This window comes from Coregonus lavaretus, assembly GCF_964263955.1.
Source record: "Coregonus lavaretus genome assembly, chromosome: 23".
Classification (NCBI taxonomy): domain Eukaryota; kingdom Metazoa; phylum Chordata; class Actinopteri; order Salmoniformes; family Salmonidae; genus Coregonus; species Coregonus lavaretus.
This window is the reverse complement of record NC_140010.1, coordinates 2927575-2949456: the sequence shown is the minus strand read 5'-3', so window position 1 is coordinate 2949456 and position 21882 is coordinate 2927575. Positions and strand designations below refer to the sequence as shown.

At 42.8% G+C, this 21882-nt stretch overlaps 1 pseudogene across 1 annotated transcript; it reads left to right on the top strand.

Annotated features, from left to right (window-relative positions):
- The first annotated feature begins 835 nt into the window (after positions 1 to 835).
- Positions 836 to 18257, top strand: LOC311098975 (myosin heavy chain, fast skeletal muscle-like; annotated as a pseudogene). The gene is made up of 32 exons: positions 836 to 1051; positions 1404 to 1550; positions 1898 to 2054; positions 2310 to 2337; positions 4814 to 4922; positions 5045 to 5137; positions 5314 to 5374; positions 5595 to 5693; positions 6045 to 6148; positions 6545 to 6683; positions 6871 to 6989; positions 7164 to 7313; positions 7408 to 7578; positions 7799 to 8102; positions 11801 to 11865; positions 11960 to 12047; positions 12157 to 12274; positions 12452 to 12575; positions 12830 to 12966; positions 13620 to 13875; positions 14080 to 14322; positions 14666 to 14842; positions 14941 to 15086; positions 15235 to 15325; positions 15606 to 15995; positions 16108 to 16234; positions 16408 to 16526; positions 16672 to 16868; positions 16987 to 17170; positions 17299 to 17464; positions 17769 to 17893; positions 18065 to 18257. The product of its transcript is annotated as a myosin heavy chain, fast skeletal muscle-like (transcript).
- Positions 18258 to 21882: the final 3625 nt, after the last annotated feature.

The window sequence follows — 21882 nt, the reverse complement described above, 5'->3', positions numbered from 1 at the left end:
CTTGAAGTGGGTGGGGCACAGAAATACAGAAGTTTCTCATCCAATCCATTTCCTTCACCAGGGTGGTCCATAATTAACTTTTGCTTGGTTGGCACTTTCAACCAGATATAAGGAGGCTGAGGCCCCGGCATTCATAAGCCAGATACCTTCTTCCTCTGTGGTAAGACTCGCTCCACCTCCTTAGATTTTTACATTCACTCAGCATCTGAGGCTGTAGCTAACCGCAATGTTTGAATTGAGTTCTGCATTTTCTTTGTTACACGTCTCTTGTAGGATTTTACAATATGCAATCAAGTGTCATTGATTAAAACTAGCTTTATTATTTTTTTTAATTTTTTTTTTACATTAAAAGGTGTTATACTTCAAATCTGTCACTTTAATTCACAGTCAAAAGTGGTGCTCCTGCACTTGTTTGTAAATTGAGGGGATGGTCTAGAATGTAACTGGGTTTTCAGGGGTATTAATTTGAATTCTCGACAGAATGTCTAGTAAAGTGAGTTGCCACAAAGAAAATGAAAGTTACCAGTTGCACCTGTAGTTGAATTGGATATGGCTGTAATGATTTGGGTTTAATTGATGCCATTCAAAATGTCTTCTAGCCCTTCGGAGGCTAAATAATAAGACTTGTGCATATTCACAACAACCTAATGTTTCACAGGGTCCTCCAAGAAGTACAAATTCATCTGTAGGAGGGGAAAAAGAAGGTGAGACATGGTTTGAGTCTGAGAAATATTCTGTGAGGGATACCGCTCATCTAACTCCTGTTGACTGTGGACGAAGCACCACAGAGTCAATCATGTTTCTTGTTTCATCTCTTTCATAGTGATCCGTCACCATGAGTACGGACGCGGAGATGCAAATCTACGGCAAGGCTGCCTTGTACCTTCGTAAGCCTGAGAGGGAGAGGATGGAGGCACAAGCCGCACCTTTTGATTCAAAGAACGCCTGCTATGTGACAGACAAGGTGGAGCTGTACCTAAAGGGTTTGGTCACTGCCAGAGCCGATGGGAAGTGTACCGTGACAGTCACCAAACCTGACGGCAGTAAGGAGGTAAGCCTGTTCTGAAAAGTATTCAAGTTCAAGTTTGTGCAATTACTCTTTCTTGAAAAAAATCATCAAAAATGATTTTTTTTAAATCAGTAACAAAAGATAGATTAAGAAGCATTTATTTGTTTTTTTTTGTAAGCAGAATATAACCTTTCTTGCTGCTATTTAAAAATGGCATGGAATTATTGATATTGATTAGTCAAGAATAACCATGTATGTGTCAATGGGTGATAACAGGGTAGTTGGATTAAATGGCGGTATGCATGTTTTAAAAGATTGAACTAATTAATGAGCAAAAAGCATTCAGTCACGTCCAGTTTGATCTGTGTGTAATGTAGATTTCTGACTGTTTCAGGAAGGAAAAGAGTTCAAAGAGGCAGACATCTATCAGATGAACCCCCCTAAGTACGACAAGATTGAGGACATGGCCATGATGACCTACCTGAATGAAGCCTCTGTGTTGTATAACCTCAAAGAGCGTTATGCAGCATGGATGATTTATGTAAGAAACCTGCATAAACATACACTCACATACATGAACATAAGACATACACTCATACAGTCCTACACATAAATGAACTGTAGAAACCAAAACATACCACTACAGTAGACCGTGGTCCTCTGTAGCTCAATTGGTAGAGCATGGCGCTTGTAATGCCAGGGTAGTGGGTTCGATCCCCGGGACCACCCATACGTAAAAATGTATGCGCACATGACTATAAGTCGCTTTGGATAAAAGCGTCTGCTAAATGGCATTTTTTTTTATTTTTTATTTTTTCATATTTCCAACATTAGTAATTTTATCCGATTTGACTAATCCCCTAATTTAATTGAATCCCTTTCATCCAGACCTACTCTGGGCTCTTCTGTGCCACGGTGAACCCCTACAAGTGGCTCCCCGTGTACGACGAAGAGGTTGTCAACGCCTACAGAGGGAAGAAGAGGATGGAGGCTCCACCCCATATCTTCTCCGTCTCTGACAACGCCTTTCAGTTCATGATGATTGGTACGAGCTCTCATGGATGGATGGATGGATGGATGGATGGATGGATGGATGGATGGATGGATGGATGGATGGATGGATGGATGGAGGGAATTTACTGTTTTCTCATGTAGGTTAGAACATTTTGCCGGGAATATCTGATTTCATTAGCCTTGAATGGAAAATGTTCCAAAATGAAATTCATGATGATGCTATGAATGCAATAATGTACCCATGATGTTGCTTGAGTATGACAAGCAATATGTTTTTTGGTTACAGATAAGGAGAACCAGTCCATCCTGATTACGTAAGTTGTATGCGCTGATCGATTAACCAACATATCTGTTATTTTTCAAATAATTAGGGAAAGGGGATACCTAGTCAGTTGCACAACTGAATACATTCAACTGAAATGTGTCTTCCACATTTAACCCAACTCCTCTGAATCAGAGAGGTGCGGGGGGGGCTGCCTTTATCGACATCATCGGCACCCGGGGAGCAGTTGTTAGGGGTTAACTGCCTTGCTCAAGGGCAGAACGGCAGATTTTTCCACCTTGCCGGCTCGGGGATTCAAACCAGTAATCTTTCTATTACTGGCCCAGCGCTCTTAACCGCTACCTGAACAGCCCTTAGCCGTGGTATATTAATGTTTAACCGCTACCTGAACAGCCCTTAGCCGTGGTATATTCATGTTTAACCGCTACCTGAACAGCCCTTAGCCGTGGTATATTCATGTTTAACCTCTACCTGAACAGCCCTTAGCCGTGGTATATTCATGTTTAACCGCTACCTGAACAGCCCTTAGCCGTGGTATATTGGCCATATACCACAAACCCCCGAGGTGCCTTATTGCTATTATAAACTGGTTAACAACGTAATTAGAGCAGTAAAAAGTATAGTTTTGTCATACCCGTGGTTACAGCATTCAACCCACAAAATGCATACTGCAATTAATGTTTAACCGCTACCTGACCATGTCAGTTCAATTGTTTTAATTGCATTTAGTTTGTTTTTATCTGTGAGCATAATGCACAGTTTTCTAGAGATAAATCAGATCAAGCCCAAATGTGCGATGTAGTAGGGAGTTGTAGTTTCCAACAGGCCAATATTCTACATAGTTTAGCACAGAAAAAGTGGTAATTAACTACAAAAATGACTATAATCCATTGTGCGCCTACACAGAGAGGGAGAGAAGAGACAGAAGACGTGTGATGGTTAGAGAGCTGTTGCTTCGTGAGGTATCTCTACCTGAAAATACATGATCTAAGTGATGGATAGTTGGTATTCAGCAGTCATAAATGTATGCCTTATTTACTTTGAAGAACTACTAAAACAGTGATTTTGTCAGACAACAAAAGAGATGATGACTTGGAATAAAATAATAAAGTCATCAAATTAAACAAATGTGATATTTACACAACTGAAATATTTTATGAAAGTAAAGTAATGTGACTAAATTATGGTTCATTATGGCAATAAGGCCTGAGGGGGTGTGGTATATGGCCAATATACCACGGCTGAGTGCCTGGATACAGCCCTTAGCCGTGGTATATTGGCCATATACCACAAACTCCCGAGGTGCCTTATTGCTATTATAAACTGGTTACCAACGTAATTAGAGCAGTAAAAAGTGTAGTTTTGTCATTCCCGTGGTATACAGTCTGATATACCACGGCTGTCAGCCAATCAGCATTCAGGGCTCGAACCACCCAGTTTATAATAAGTGATAATCAGTAATGGACAGTCACTACCATCATGGGACTTTTATTAATAGTTTTATTCTGTGTCGTTACAGCATTCAACCCAAATAATGCATACTGCAATTAATGTTTAAAAATAATCTCAAAACCGAAATCGAAAACCGTTATTATTTTTTAAATAATCAAACTGAAACCGAACCGACCTCTACACACTAGTTGGATCACTTTGGTGTGATTAAAATACATGACATTATCAATGGATTAGGGCAGGGTTCCCCAACTGCCGGCCCGTGGGTAATTTAATCCCCCCCCCCCCCCCCCCCCCAAGTTTTCTGAGCAAAAAATACCTATTTATATATTTAGAATGAGTGTACAAAACATTAGGAGTACCGTCTTAATATTGAGTAGCACCCCCCCCCCCCCACCCCCCCCCCCCCCCCCCCCCCACCCCAATGTTGACTCCAATGCTTCCCACAGTTGTGTCAAGTTGGCTGGATGTCCTTTGGGTGGTGGACCATTCTTGATACACACGGGAAACTGTTGAGCGTGAAAAACCCAAGTTGGCTGGAAGTCATTTTAATTTAGGAAATCTGTTCCCAAGTATTCCCAGGCATAAATAAAGAGACATATGTAATTAAGGTTTCAAATTATTATGTTTTTGTTAAATCTGTTTGGGCTTCTTGCGGTCAATTTTCAGTGTACAAATTATTTGGTCCTCTGTAGCTCAGCTGGTAGAGCACGGCGCTTGTAACGCCAAGGTAGTGGGTTTGATCCCCGGGACCACCCATACACAAAAATGTATGCACGCATGACTGTAAGTCGCTTTGGATAAAAGCGTCTGCTAAATGGCATATTACTATTATTTGCAATTACGTTCCGCCCCCCCGCTCAGAAAACCCCCCCACATCTGCTTGAATGTAGTTGGGGACCCCTGGATTAGGCTATGTGCAATTAGAAATCGATGAGTGGGAATATTTGTTAATTATTTACTTAGGTTAGAACTTGTCAATGCTATTTCGTAGTGAAAGCCAAATCTGACACAATCTGTGAGTAAAACCCCTCGATCTCTGTCATATTATCCAGTGGAGAATCCGGTGCAGGAAAGACTGTCAACACCAAGCGTGTCATCCAGTACTTCGCCACCATTGCAGTGTCTGGTGCCAAGAAGGAAGTAGACCCAAGCAAAATGCAGGTAGGTTGTGCATTTTTAACACATTTCAGTTCGGTGGGCTGTGTAAACTTATTTTCCAGCGGTGAATCCTTTCAAGAAAAGTGTTTACCAGTTTCTAAGCAACTTGTGTTTGTCTCAATCAGGGGTCTCTTGAGGATCAGATCATTGCAGCTAACCCTCTGCTGGAGTCTTATGGTAATGCCAAGACAGTGAGGAACGACAACTCGTCTCGCTTTGTAAGTATGAAGGGCATACTGTGGAAGTGACCTTATATTGGGGGAAAAAACATTTCAGTAGTTCCTTATAGTTATATCAATAGATGTCCAACAAACTAACATTTCAAGGGGTCTATCAAAGTAAATAGTTAGAATTATTTTGTATACATATTTCTAACCCCCATGCTCTACTATAGGGTAAATTCATCAGGATTCACTTCCAAGCAGGCAAACTGGCTAAAGCTGACATTGAGACCTGTAAGTTGGCTTTGATTGTTTCTCAATGCTTTCCTTAATTCACACAGAATATTGTTTGGAGATCATATAATCAAATGTAATGCGCTCTCTCTCTCTCTCTCTCTCTCTCTCTCTCTCTCTCTCTCTCTCTCTCTCTCTCTCTCTCTCTCTCTCTCTCTCCTCTCTCCCTCTCTCTCTCTCTCTCTCTCTCTCTCTCTCTCTCTCTCTCTCTCTCTCTCAGACCTGCTGGAGAAGTCCAGAGTGGCCTTCCAGCTGCCCGATGAGAGAGGCTACCACATCTTCTACCAGATGATGACAGGCCACAAACCTGAGATAGTTGGTAAGGCAAAGTAGAGGTTGAGGTGAAATGATTCCCACCCCCATCTGTGGAACTTATTTTTTAAAGGTTCATAGTCCACACTATTAATACTATTACAATGAGTACATCCAAGGTAACAAGGCACCTAGACATGGGTCAGGTCTTTAAAGGTATTTTATGGGAAAGATCTATCAAGTAATGCACTGTGATGCACTACTCCAGGAGGCTCAGTCCAGTCTGTTGATGCTATTTATTATATACTACATGTATCCTTGAGTCCATCTACTGAGTAAAGGAGGGAGAGATACCGTAAAGGTAGGACAGTGGAATTCTACAAGACTTAAATGACAAGCCGTTCTCCGTTGTCCACAGAAATGACGCTCATCACCACCAACCCCTACGACTACCCCATGATCAGCCAGGGTCATATCACTGTGGCCAGCATCAACGACAAGGAAGAGCTGGATGCCACAGACGTGAGTCACACAAAGGGTTAACCAAACTCTAGATATGGAATGGGTAGGACCACCATACACACTGAATGCACTGTGCAATTCCAACTTGTGGCAGCTGGGCACCTTTGTGTTAGTTAGGCATGTGTCTCAAGGCAGTCGTCATGCCTCCACACTTCACCTTTAGGTACATGTAAGACATCCACAAGAGAGTGCCACGAAGTGCCTTGTGGAACTGTGTAAAACTAATTTTGTGGTGCGACATACTAGTGTGCTGGCCAAAAGTAATCATGTGGAACAGAGTAGCCAGTCAAATCTATCCATCCCATTTGTTCTGGAGTGAGCACAGAACTGTAGTGTATTGTAACTGAGCAAACTACCGTTCAGTTCATCACTGTTGTACTTCCTCTCTAATGCCAGGATGCCATTACAATCCTGGGCTTCACTAATGATGAGAAGATGTCTATCTACAAGCTGACAGGAGCTGTAATGCACCATGGAAACTTGAAATTCAAGCAGAAGCAGCGTGAGGAGCAGGCCGAACCAGACGGCACAGAGGGTGAGTCCCACTCATAGATATACAACATGTAAAGCATTAGTCCTATTCCTAAACATAGAGATAGGATACGTTAGACAGACAGTACCACATGAAAGTCAGGCAGGAGATACAAACTATTTTGTCAGTGTAACATCAGAAACAAGCGATCTTGTGTGCCTGAATCTGTTGATGTTGGTTCTCTCTCCAGTGGCTGATAAAATCGGCTACCTGCTGGGCCTGAACTCAGCTGAGTTGCTGAAATGTCTGTGCTACCCCAGAGTGAAGGTTGGCAACGAATATGTGACCAAGGGACAGACTGTGGCTCAGGTAAGGTGAAACACAGCATCTACCATTTTCTGAGCACCAGAATTATTTTAGGGAGGAGAACGTTGCCTTTTTTTTTCAATAGTAGGCCTAATGTTGTTTTTCCCAAGCGCTTATCACCTTATCACTACATTTGGTCAATATCTCATGTATTCATTTGAGGTATTATCATTGCAGGTTTATAACGCAGTCATGGCTCTGGCCAAGTCCATCTATGAGAGGATGTTCTTGTGGATGGTCATCCGTATCAACGAGATGTTGGACACCAAGAATCCAAGGCAGTTCTATATTGGTGTGCTCGACATTGCCGGTTTTGAGATCTTTGATGTGAGTATGAGACCAGAACAAGACAATTAGTTGTGATTGAGAGGGATTACAGCCTTGTACGATGAAATTAGCCTTTTTGAAATTCCTTCAACAGTACAACAGCATGGAGCAGCTGTGCATCAACTTCACCAATGAGAAACTGCAACAGTTTTTCAACCACACCATGTTCGTCTTGGAGCAAGAGGAGTACAAGAAGGAGGGAATCGTCTGGGAGTTCATTGACTTCGGCATGGACTTGGCTGCCTGCATTGAGCTTATTGAGAAGGTAAGCTGTCAGGATTATAATGGATCACAACAGCAAAGCTCATAGGGAGCGATATGTGATATATTATCACAGTGGTACAACGTATCTGACGGTTAAGAACTCAAAATGTATCCTATTATGTGACCCTGAAGGAATAGCATCCTATATTACCATGTTTGATAAAGGAATAAATGTGGTCCTAAATGTAAATGTCACTCATTTGATATCTCTTTTCGTAAAGCCATTGGGCATCTTCTCCATCCTTGAAGAGGAGTGCATGTTCCCCAAGGCTTCAGACACTACCTTCAAGAACAAGCTCAACGACCAGCATCTTGGCAAAACCAAGGCGTTTGAGAAGCCAAAGCCTGCCAAAGGCAAGCCAGAAGCCCACTTCTCTCTCGTACACTATGCCGGCACTGTGGACTACAACATCACTGGCTGGCTAGAGAAGAACAAGGACCCCCTGAACGAATCAGTTATTCTGATGTACGGGAAGGCCTCAGTCAAACTGATGGCCGCCCTGTACCCTGCTGCCCCACCTGAGGGTAAGACCAGCATCACGTCAAAATATTTAACCAAGCACTAGTTACAACCCACATTTTCTTGAAAGCAGTCAACAATGGGATTTTCCTGTGTTTTATATATATTTCCACACTAAGAGGATGGAATAATACTGTGAAATTGTGAAAATGCCCTTTTAGTGTAATAGCTGTTTGAAAAGACCGCCTGAAATGTCAGCTAGTTTACAGTTTTCCCCTCCCCGCTCAGACCACTCCCAGATAGTCCTAGCTAAATTCTCGCTTCAGAAATGGCTCTTTGCTAAGAAGCCATTTTTGTTCCTTTTTGACCATTTTTAATTGAAAACAATAACAGTAAGGTACTTAATTGTTACCCAGAGAAATGATCTGATATTGAGATAAAAACGGTTCAACTTTACAGAACCCTGAACAGCTTCTACCCCCAAGCCATAAGACTACTAAATAGTTAACCAAAGCTACCCAGACTATCTGCATGGAACCTCTTATGACTCATCACATACGCTGCTGTCTATCCTGTTGCCTAGTCACTTTACCCCTACCTACAGTATACTGCTGCTACTGTCTATTATCTATCCTGTTGCCTAGTCACTTTACCCCTACCTACAGTATACTGCTGCTACTGTCTATTATCTATCCTGTTGTCTAGTCACTTTACCCCTACCTACAGTATACTGCTGCTACTGTCTATTATCTATCCTGTTGTCTAGTCACTTTACCCCTACCTACAGTATACTGCTGCTACTGTCTATTATCTATCCTGTTGTCTAGTCACTTTACCCCTACCTACAGTATACTGCTACTACTGTCTATTATCTATCCTGTTGCCTAGTCACTTGACCCCTACCTACAGTATACTGCTGCTACTGTCTATTATCTATCCTGTTGTCTAGTCCCTTTACCCTACCTACAGTATACTGCTGCTACTGTCTTTTTTTATTTTTTTATTTTTATTTTTCACCTTTATTTAACCAGGTAAGCCAGTTGAGAACAGGTTCTCATTTACAACTGCGACCTGGCCAAGATAAAGCATAGTAGTGCAATAAAAAAACAACAACACAGAGTTACATATGGGGTAAAAAAACATAAAGTCAGAAATACAACAGAAAATATATATACAGTGTGTGCAAATGTAGCAAGTTATGGAGGTAAGGCAATAAATAGGCTATAGTGCAGAATAATTACAATAGTATTAACACTGGAATGCTAGATGTGCAAGAGATTATGTGCAAATAGAGATACTGGGGTGCAAAAGAGCAAAATAAATAACAATATAGGGATGAGGTAGTTGGGTGGGCTAATTTCAGATGGGCTGTGTACAGGTGCAGTGATCGGTAAGGTGCTCTGACAACTGATGCTTAAGGTTATTGAGGGAGATAAGAGTCTCCAGCTTCAGAGATTTTTGCAATTCGTTCCAGTCATTGGCAGCAGAGAACTGGAAGGAATGGCGGCCAAAGGAGGTGTTGGCTTTGGGAATGACCAGTGAGATATACCTGCTGGAGCGCAGACTACGGGTGGGTGCTGCTATGGTGACCAATGAGCTAAGATAAGGCGGGGATTTGCCTAGCAGTGATTTATAGATGGCCTGGAGCCAGTGGGTTTGACGACGAACATGTAGTGAGGACCAGCCAACAAGAGCGTACAGGTCACAGTGGTGGGTAGTGTATGGGGCTTTGGAGACAAAACGGATGGCACTGTGATAGACTACATCCAATTTGCTGAGTAGAGTGTTGGAGGCTATTTTGTAAATGACATCGCCGAAGTCAAGGATCGGTAGGATAGTCAGTTTTACGAGGGCATGTTTGGCAGCATGAGTGAAGGAGGCTTTGTTGCGAAATAGGAAGCCGATTCTAGATTTAACTTTGGATTGGAGATTCTTTATGTGAGTCTGGAAGTTGAGTTTACAGTCTAACCAGACACCTAGGTATTTGTAGTTGTCCACATACTCTAGGTCAGACCCGTCGAGAGTGGTGATTCTAGTCGGGTGGGCGGGTGCCAGCAGCGTTCGATTGAAAAGCATGCATTTAGTTTTACTAGTGTTTAAGAGCAGTTGGAGGCTACTGAAGGATTGTTGTATGGCATTGAAGCTCGTTTGGAGGTTTGTTAACACAGTGTCCAATGAAGGGCCAGATGTATACAAAATGGTGTCGTCTGCGTAGAGGTGGATCTGAGAGTCACCAGCAGCAAGAGCGACATCATTGATATACACAGAGAAAAGTGTCGGCCCAAGAATTGAACCCTGTGGCACCCCCATAGAGACTGCCATAGGTCCAGACAACAGGCCCTCCGATTTGACACACTGAACTCTATCTGAGAAGTAGTTGGTGAACCAGGCGAGGCAGTCATTTGAGAAACCAAGGCTATTTAGTCTGCCAATAAGAATGCGGTGGTTGACAGAGTCGAAAGCCTTGGCCAGGTCGATGAAGACGGCTGTCTATTATCTATCCTGTTGCCTAGTCACTTTAACCCTACCTACAGTATACTGCTGCTACTGTCTATTATCTATCCTGTTGTCTAGTCCCTTTACCCTACCTACAGTATACTGCTGCTACTGTCTATTATCTATCCTGTTGTCTAGTCACTTTACCCCTACCTACAGTATACTGCTGCTTCTGTCTATTATCTATCCTGTTGTCTAGTCACTTTACCCCTACCTACAGTATACTGCTACTACTGTCTATTATCTATCTTGTTGCCTAGTCACTTTACCCCTACCTACAGTATACTGCTGCTTCTGTCTATTATCTATCCTGTTGTCTAGTCACTTGACCCCTACCTACAGTATACTGCTGCTACTGTCTATTATCTATCCTGTTGTCTAGTCACTTTACCCCTACCTACAGTATACTGCTACTACTGTCTATTATCTATCCTGTTGTCTAGTCACTTTACCCCTACCTACAGTATACTGCTGCTACTGTCTATTATGTTGTCTAGTCACTTTACCCCTACCTACAGTATACTGCTGCTAATGTCTATTATCTATCCTGTTGTCTAGTCACTTTACCCCTACCTACAGTATACTGCTGCTACTGTCTATCCTGTTGCCTAGTCACTTTAACCCTACTTATATGTACATATCTACCTCAATGACCTTGTACATCGACTCGGTACCCCGTGTATATAGCCAAGTTATGGTTACTCAGTGTGTATTTGTTACACACGTTATAATTGTTTATATATTTTTCTCTCTGCATTGTTGAGAAGGGCCTGTGAAGAAGCGTTTCACTGTTAGTCTACACCTGTTGTTTACGAAGCACGTGACAAATACAATTTACATTTTAGTCATTTAGCAGATGCTCTTATCCAGAGCGACTTACTGTTTTTTTTGTGAGTGCATACATCTTTCATATTGGCCCCCCGTGGGAATCGAACCCACAACCCTGGCGTTGCAAGCGCCGTGCTCTACCAACTGAGCTACAGGAGGCTGTATTGTATTTGTCTATGAACGTATTACAATTTCTCAGGTTTATTCACTGGGTACATTTTCTCATACAATATGTGTTAATTTACACAATCTCATTGGCGCCATTTGCATTAAGATAAGTGTGAAGATATTGGGAGATTCTCTGGTTTATAATTAATGTGCTTGCTGAAGACAAGACCACTCTAGATTTCTTACATACTCTTATTATTATTCTATTGATTCCGCCCGCTCTAGGAAATGTATTTTTCTAGTTATCTCTTACTTTTCCTCATTTTAACAGATAAAGCCAAGAAAGGAGGCAAGAAGAAGGGTGGTTCCATGCAGACTGTGTCTTCCCAGTTCAGGGTGAGCTTTTGAAATGTGTATATTCAGTCCTTCAAAAAGGTGCATTTATGATCATAAATGATGTCTGAGAGAATGGTTTGTAACCCTCTTACAGGAGAACTTACATAAGCTGATGACCAACTTGAGGAGCACTCATCCTCACTTTGTGCGCTGCCTGATCCCCAACGAGTCAAAGACTCCGGGTAAATATTTAGTTAAATATTATCTTATTAATAAAGTATCAGTAACCTTAACGACCCAAGTCTTTAACCTGTTTATGAGTATTAAAAGAGACTTGGTTTGTTTTGCCAGGTCTGATGGAGAACTTCCTGGTTATCCACCAGCTCAGGTGTAATGGTGTTCTGGAGGGTATCAGGATCTGCAGGAAGGGTTTCCCCAGCAGAATCATCTATGCTGACTTCAAACAGAGGTACATGTATAGAAACATTAACGCACACACACACACACACACACACACACACACACACACACACACACACACACCTGCTCCAAGGGTTTTCCCAGCATCAGAATAGGCTTACCGTTCACGTAATATAACCAACCTATTACAACTTGACATTATGTTAAAAAATGTCTCCTCATTCAGGTATAAAGTACTGAACGCCAGTGTCATCCCCGAGGGCCAGTTCATGGATAACAAGAAGGCTTCTGAGAAGCTGCTTGGGTCCATTGATATAAATCACGAGGATTACAAGTTCGGACACACCAAGGTCAGTCAAATACCCCCAGCCATGGCTGACAACAAAACACAACTTCAATAATTTAAACCCTGATTTAACTAATGGAAAAGGTGGAAAAACATTGGACTGCTTTTTCTTTTTTTTGTTGTCAAACATTACAAATATAGATGAGAAACTAAACTTGTTCAAATCAATCTAGTGGTGTTGTTCCCCTCTTTTGATTCAACCATTTCTCTCTGTCACCATCTGACTGTGGTTCCATTGACCATGTTTACCTGTGTCAGGTGTTCTTCAAAGCCGGTCTGCTGGGTGTCCTGGAGGAGATGAGAGATGAGAAGCTGGCCACTCTGGTCGGCATGGTCCAGGCTCTCAGCCGTGGATTCCTCATGAGGAGAGAGTTCACCAAGATGATGGAGAGGAGGTGTGGAATTAGACATTTTGGCAAAGCTTTCTGTCAACCACCTGTATCTAATGCATTATGATGACATACTGTATATGCTGTGAGTTTTTCACAATGAGAAAAGTATGTTTGGAAAGCTGTTCAATTGTCCTTTAAATTTGGAATATTAACCCATTCATTTTTTAAGAATATGAAACGCCTCATGAGCTTTGCGTAACCTGTCAGTCCTTGCATTGAGAGCGCTGTCAATGAATTTAACAGAGGTTACATTTAAATTTACACAGTAAATAAAATGAAAAAACATTTACTGGAAAAACCTTGCAGATGCAAAGTTTGTTAATAGAATTACGGTAGAATCGGCCTTAGTTCTATTCTGTTAACTACCTTTGTATCTGCACAGTTCTTCCTTTGAATGTGTTTTCGTAAATGTAGTCCTTGTGCATAGAGTTGTATGGTTTGTTAAACTTTGAAATCAATGGTTTTTGTTTGGTATACATTTTAAAGTGAAAAGCCTTCAATTATCGTGGAATTGCCTGGTTACATTTCTCTAGTCTCATTCCTCAGCTGTATACCAAAAGTGGGACAGGGCTCTGTTTTGTTATTCTTTGACTCCCAGAATGTAGCTTTATTAAGGATGTCACTCATCATGCCGCCCTATCCTTTCTGTCAACCAGAGATTCCATCTTCTCCATCCAGTACAACATCCGCTCATTCATGAATGTGAAAACCTGGCCATGGATGAAGTTGTACTTCAAGATCAAGCCCCTGCTACAGAGCGCTGAGACGGAGAAGGAGCTGGCCAACATGAAGGAGAACTATGAGAAGATGAAGACGGACCTGGCCAAGGCACTGGCCACGAAGAAGCAGTTGGAGGAGAAGATGGTGTCCCTGGTGCAAGAGAGGGCAGACCTGTCGCTCCAAGTCGCATCTGTGAGTGACCTACGACCGTCATAAGGGAACATTTACACACACACACACACACACGAACACACTGTGAAGTATGTGGCTAACTCACATTTTTACAGCCCATGTTATAAATATATTTCATGAATGTATATTGATTTGCTATGAGCTCTGACTAAATGAAATCTATATTTTGAGGCTGCTGATTATTTTCTCCTGTTCTGAAACCAGGAATCAGAGAATCTGAATGATGCTGAGGAAAGGTGTGAGGGGCTCATTAAGAGCAAGATCCAGCTGGAGGCCAAACTCAAAGAGACGACTGAGAGGCTGGAGGATGAGGAGGAGATGAATGCTGAGTTGACTGCCAAGAAGAGGAAGCTGGAGGATGAGTGCTCTGAGCTGAAGAAGGACATTGATGACCTGGAGCTCACCCTGGCCAAAGTGGAGAAGGAGAAGCACGCCACTGAAAACAAGGTCTTGTGTTTTACCAGAGACAGTCTAACCCAACAATAATCAAAACATATCTCAACAGAAATGGAATTCCAGTTGTATTGTGGGTGCAGGAAAATTTTAGACACAAATTTATGGAATTTCAGTTGCGGAGTTCTCCCCACATTCATTGCATGTTCTGTTCCCCCTCATTTATGACCTTCAATCAGTACACTGGCATGGTGTACACTGCCATCTAGTGTTCAATATATAGTAGAGTACTTGTTGACACTTCTAATCTAAATGAAGTGAATGTAATATCTATCAAACTAAATCTCTCCTTTATGATGAAGTGACCAAAGACTAATTTTGTTGTGGCCGTTTTCAGGTTAAAAACCTGACAGAGGAGATGGCATCTATGGATGAGAATGTTGCCAAGCTGACCAAGGAGAAGAAATCCCTCCAAGAGGCCCACCAGCAGACACTGGACGACCTGCAGGCAGAGGAGGACAAAGTCAACACTCTGACCAAGGCCAAGACCAAGCTGGAACAGCAAGTGGACGACGTGAGTGGAGTTTGACATTTTGCCCATGATAGTATATAAAATGAAATTATCTTCAGTTGTTTAGATTTGAACATTATCTGTGTGTTTTTATCTTTTAGCTTGAAGGTTCTCTGGAGCAAGAGAAGAAGCTCCGTATGGACCTTGAGAGATCCAAGAGAAAGCTGGAGGGAGATCTGAAACTGGCCCAGGAGTCCATAATGGACCTGGAGAATGACAAGCAGCAAGCTGATGAGAAAATCAAGAAGTAAACACAAACAAATGACGACGGCATTAGCTGCCATTTTGATCTAAATAATGTTTTTTTCTTGACTAATTTTCACGTGATTCTTAACAGCAAACTGAAATGGTATGATACTCTCTCTCTCTGCAATCTACGTGTTTGTGTTTCTTAGAAAGGAGTTTGAGACCACTCAGCTCCTCAGCAAGGTTGAGGATGAACAGTCTCTGGGAGCTCAGCTGCAGAAGAAGATCAAGGAACTCCAGGTACAGTACAGGATCTAAGCTTTCAGTTCCTGAAAACAATTATTCTGGTAGCACACATTTTTTCCTGGTGGCTTCTGATGGCTCAGTAGGATGGAAGATGGTGCTTTATACTGGTGCTTCTTACCATTGTAAAGATGGTGGTTCTTACCGTTGTGGTTTTGGTTCCTGCATGGGACACTGTCTACGGAATATATTAGTGGAACTGGCTTTTTATGAACACATTCAATTGTTTCAACTGCATTGTAGTGTTCATCCCCCCTGCTCCTGCCCCCTCTTCTAGGCCCGTATCGAGGAGCTGGAGGAGGAAATTGAGGCTGAGCGTGCTGCCAGGGCTAAGGTTGAGAAGCAGAGGGCCGATCTCTCCAGGGAACTTGAGGAGATCAGCGAGAGGCTGGAGGAGGCCGGAGGCGCCACTGCTGCTCAGATTGAGATGAACAAGAAGCGTGAGGCTGAGTTCCAGAAGCTGCGTCGTGATCTTGAAGAGTCCACCCTGCAGCATGAGGCCACAGCCGCCGCTCTGCGCAAGAAGCAGGCCGACAGTGTGGCTGAGCTCGGGGAGCAGATCGACAACCTGCAGCGCGTCAAGCAGAAGCTAGAGAAGGAGAAGAGTGAGTACAAGATGGAGATTGATGACCTCTCCAGCAACATGGAGGCCGTCGCCAAGGCAAAGGTGAGTAGTGATGTTTTGTTCAAGCAGTGTTGAACTATATTACCATTCAAGTGAACTGAAGTTGACAGGAGTCCCATATATAAAGTAATGATGAATCATATTTCACTAACAGGGCAATCTGGAGAAGATGTGCCGTACTCTTGAGGACCAGTTGAGTGAGCTCAAGACTAAGAATGATGAAAATGTTCGCCAGGTCAACGACATCAGCGGACAGAGGGCCAGACTCCTGACAGAAAATGGTACCATCATCAAACAACAACAACATGTATTGGGGGCTATATCCAGACAGTCCAGTCCACATAGTTTCTACTGTACTATTCACCACCTAACATTGCCCTACGATACCTAAAAATACATTTTCAATCTTAGAGGTCAGAGACCCCATTAACAAGAGGTCCCTCTTTCCCTGCAGGTGAGTTTGGCCGCCAGCTGGAGGAGAAGGAAGCCCTGGTGTCTCAGCTGACCAGAGGAAAACAGGCCTTCACCCAACAGGTTGAGGAGCTGAAGAGGCAGATTGAGGAGGAGGTCAAGGTAAGGAACCCAAAATGGATACCACCGACCAAAGAGTTTAGAGCCATATCTTCATATAGACGCCGACTACGCCACCCTCAGAGACTTCTACTGTCATTTGTTTTACTATCTCTCTAATCTCTCTCGTTGTCTTTCTATTTCACAGGCAAAAAATGCACTGGCCCACGGTGTCCAGTCTGCCCGCCATGACTGTGACCTCCTCAGAGAGCAGTTTGAGGAGGAGCAGGAAGCCAAGGTAGAGCTGCAACGTGGCATGTCCAAGGCGAACAGCGAGGTGGCTCAGTGGAGGACTAAGTATGAAACTGATGCCATCCAGCGCACAGAGGAGCTGGAGGAGGCCAAGTGAGTCGTATGCAACAGCAAAAACACAAAATATAGGGTGTGGATGGTGAGGGTTGTAGGGGGCTCACATTTCTTTATGCCGATATGTAACATTTCTACAACTTCTGTCGTCCAACAGGAAAAAGCTGGCCCAGCGTCTGCAGGATGCTGAGGAGACCATTGAGGCGACCAACTCCAAGTGCGCCTCCCTGGAGAAGACCAAGCAGAGGCTGCAGGGAGAGGTGGAGGACCTCATGATTGACGTTGAGAGAGCCAACGCATTGGCCGCCAACCTCGACAAGAAGCAGAGGAACTTTGACAAGGTGAAAACCTCACCCTAGGTTTACATTTTCTGTCTGCTATATGATCAATTGTAGTATTATTGTAGCATATTTCTGATTCAAAACTCTTCATCAATCACTTCTAATGAAAATCCCATGCATTTCCCTAGGTTCTGGCAGAGTGGAAGCAGAAGTATGAGGAGGGTCAGGCTGAGCTGGAAGGAGCTCAGAAGGAGGCTCGCTCTATGAGCACTGAACTCTTCAAGATGAAGAACTCCTACGAGGAGGCTCTGGATCATCTGGAGACTCTGAAGAGAGAGAACAAGAACCTGCAACGTGAGCATTTGACAGCAGTTCTATTTGGCTCATGTTTGACTAGTGTTTTGAAAATGGAGGGAACTGTAATCAATTTCTAATACACAATTTTAGAACGGTATAAAATATATACAGTACATTTTTTTTAACTTGAAACCGTTATTCCTTTGAACAGCCCAAGGAAGTGGGGGCAATTAGATTTGCAAGACCGTATGAAGTGCTGATTAATTAGTAAATTATTATGATTCAATGTCAACTTCAGTGCATTGGCGATTTCCACTGAAAATCTCCCAAGTCTAAACTGCTCCTGTGTTTGTGTGTGCAGAGGAGATCTCTGACCTGACTGAGCAGATCGGAGAGACTGGCAAGAGCATCCATGAGCTGGAGAAGGCCAAGAAGACTGTGGAGACAGAGAAGTCTGAGATCCAGACCGCTCTGGAGGAGGCTGAGGTACAAACTACAGCTGTTTGATGGGAAAAGTAGTATAACACTAGTCAATGCCAGCTTCAGTCCAATGCTCCCTGTATTGGTGTTTATTGTAGTCGTACACATTTAATTCCTTGTGTTATACACATCCAAATGTATTGAACACAATTCACCCGACCGCTTCTCTTTGTCCAGGGAACACTGGAGCACGAGGAATCCAAGATTCTGCGTGTGCAGCTGGAGCTGAACCAGATCAAGGGTGAGGTGGACAGGAAGCTGGCTGAGAAGGACGAGGAGATGGAGCAGATCAAGAGGAACAGCCAGAGGGTGGTTGACTCCATGCAGAGCACCCTGGACTCTGAGATCAGAAGCAGGAATGACGCCCTGAGGGTGAAGAAGAAGATGGAGGGAGACCTGAACGAGATGGAGGTCCAGCTGAGCCACTCCAACAGGCAGGCCGCTGAGGCTCAGAAACAGCTGAGGAACGTCCAGGGACAGCTCAAGGTAAAGGGACTGGGACATCAGGCTCATAAAACTAAACATGGGGATCGATTTGTTTGTGAAACTGTAGCAAATAATAGAACAGAGGAATTAACTAATATACTGTAGAAAAGGTAGGGATAATGGGGAAATTCTTACCAATTAACATTTCTATCACCCATCCTATCGACTCTACTTCCGCAAGTCCTAATGAACCTGTCATTGTGAACCCCAGGATGCCCAATTGCACCTTGATGACGCTGTCCGTGTCTCAGAGGACATGAAGGAGCAGGCAGCCATGGTGGAGCGCAGGAACGGTCTGATGGTGGCTGAAATTGAGGAGCTGAGAGTTGCTCTGGAGCAGACAGAGAGAGGCCGCAAAGTGGCTGAGACTGAGCTGGTAGACGCCAGCGAGCGCGTTGGACTGCTGCACTCGCAGGTAGGGGTCAAAAGCCACTTCTAATTAAACTCAACCAAGCATACAGTTTCTGCCTTGTAAGTTCTCTTGGGATTCAAACAAATTGTCTTGTTTCCTCCTCCAGAACACCAGCCTTCTGAACACCAAGAAGAAGCTGGAGTCTGACCTGGTGCAGGTGCAGGGAGAGGTGGACGACATCGTCCAGGAGGCCAGGAATGCAGAGGAGAAGGCCAAGAAGGCCATCACTGACGTGAGTCCTTATGATCTATTGAATTACATCCACTCGATTTGTCAACAAGGGCCAATGGTAGCTGGGCTGGTTTACCACAACAAAAGATCTCAGAGGGACGTTATGATTGGGGCCAATTGGTGCATAAATTAAACAAACTACCATTCCAGGCGGCCATGATGGCTGAAGAGCTGAAGAAGGAGCAGGACACCAGCTCTCACCTGGAGAGGATGAAGAAGAACCTGGAGGTTACAGTCAAGGACCTGCAGCACCGCCTGGATGAGGCTGAGAATCTGGCCATGAAGGGAGGCAAGAAGCAGCTCCAGAAACTGGAGTCCAGGGTGAGTCAACAGCAGGGTGGATTAGGGTGGATTGAAAGACTGATTTCTGGAAATGTATTTGATCATATAAAAATACACAGGAGCATTGTGTAATGACTTTTTCTCTCAATAAACCACCTAGATAATGAAAAGCTGTTATCATTACAGACCCCTTCAATTAAAATTGTACAATTACATAGGAACAGACAACAATTGTGCCTCCTTGACTGAATGGAACAATATACCTCTGTTTTACAAAGATTTGTTACGTCTGATTTCACCCCCTCAAAAAAATGCCTACGTGAATTTATTTCACAAAAGGTGCGCGAGCTCGAGACTGAGGTGGAGGCCGAGCAGAGAAGAGGTGTAGACGCGGTCAAAGGAGTCCGCAAGTATGAACGCAGAGTCAAGGAGCTCACTTACCAGGTAAGAGAAAGTGCCTTCTTCAAACACTTCCCACTGGGCACACTGGTTGAATCAACATCGTTTCCACGTCATTTCAATGAAATTACGTTGAACCAACGTGGCATAGACGTTGAATTGACATCTGCGCCCAGCGGGTTGACACGAACGCAGACAGGTTTGTGTATAAAACTATTGGCCATTGATTCTTTGATCTTCTCCCACAGACTGAGGAGGATAAGAAGAACGTCGGCAGACTTCAGGACCTGGTAGATAAGCTGCAGTTGAAAGTGAAGGCCTACAAGAGAAACGCTGAGGAAGCGGTGAGCACCCTTAAATTGGTCAAATACTCTGAAGGTATACATTTGAAAACATGTTTTATCCCTAGTAGACGTTACACAACTTCAGTTTAGGCTTTTCCAATGCGTCGCAAAGAAGGGCACTGATTGGTAGATGAAAATAAAATGTAAAAAAAAAAAAAAGCAGATGCTCAACCCCTTTGTTATGGCAAGCCTAAATAAGTTCAGGAATAAAAAACTGTGCTTAACAAGTCACGTAATAAGTTGCATGGACTAATAGTGTTTAACATGATTTTTGAATGACTACCTCATCTCTGTACCCCACACATACAATTATAAAAAGAGCAGACATTGAATATCCCTTTGAGCATGGTGAGGTTATTAATAAGCCTATGGATGGTGTATCAATACACCCAGTCACTACAAAGATACAGACGTCCTTCCTAACGGAGTTGCAGGAGAGGAAGTAATCCTCTCAGCAATTTCATCATGAGGCCAATGGTGACTTTAAAACAGTTACAGAGTTTAATGGCTGTGATAGGAGAAAACTGAGGATGGATCAACAACATTGTAGTTTACTCCACAATACTAACCTAAATGACAGAGTGAAAAGAAGGAAGTCCAGTATAAAAATATTCCAAAACATGCATCCTGTTTGCAACAAACCACTGGGCACAGACAGTTCAACGTCTAGTTTTGATTTACATTTGGTTAAAACGTTTGGTGAAATAAATACAAAATGCCCTTACGTTGATGACTTTCTGCAAATCCAATCACTTTTCCACGTTGATTCAACTTCATCACATTTCTTTTAGTTGAAATGACACTGGGAAGGCGCTAAAGTAATACCGCAAAAAATGTGTCAAAGCATTTTAAAAAAAAATCCTGGATACAAAGCGTTATCTCTTCAAACAGGGCGATGGCTGCATCATGTTATGGGTATGCTTGTCATCGGCAAAGACTGGGAAGTTTTTAAGGATAAAAAAAACAGCATCAGCTAAGCAAAGGCAAAATCCTAGAGGAAAAACCTGGTACAGTCTGCTTTTCACCAGACACTGGGAGATTATGTCACCTTTCAGCAAGACAATAACCTAAAACACAAGGCCAAATCTACATTGGAGTTGCTTACCAAGAAGACAGTGAATGTTCCTGAGTGGCCTAGTTACAGTTTTTACTTAAATCTGCTTGAAAGTATATGGTGAGACTTAAATATGGCTATCTAGCAATGATCAACATCCAAATTGAAAGTGCTTGAAGAATTCTGAAAATAATAATGAGCTAATATTGCACAATCCAGGTGTGTTAAGCTCTCAGAGACTTACCCCAAAATACTACTTATTTAGTCCATATATATATATATATATATATATATATATATATATATCACACACACACATATACACAAAAGTATGTGGACACCCCTTCAAATTAGTGGATTCGGCTATTTCAGCCACACCCGTTGCTGACAGGTGTATAAAAGTGTTATATTTTTCATTAATTATATATATTTTTTAATCCAGTTTGACATTCGAATATTTTGGTGTAGATCGTTGACAGAAATAACATTTAATCAATTTTAATCCCAATTTGTAAGACTATAATGGGAGAAATGGAATTAGGCACTGTATCGTCTATCTCCCTAGACGATACAGGGAGGCAGTGGTTTGATCCCCGTTCCACCACTCACTTTCTCTGCTGTATCGTCTATCTCCCTATATACATTGCTATCCTAAATCTGTATATGTATGTATATATACCTTTTAAAAAATCATACATTTTCAAACTTTGAATGCTAAAGTTATGCTCTCTTCTCTTTTCCTCACCCAGGAGGAACAAGCCAACAGCCACATGTCTAAGTTCAGGAA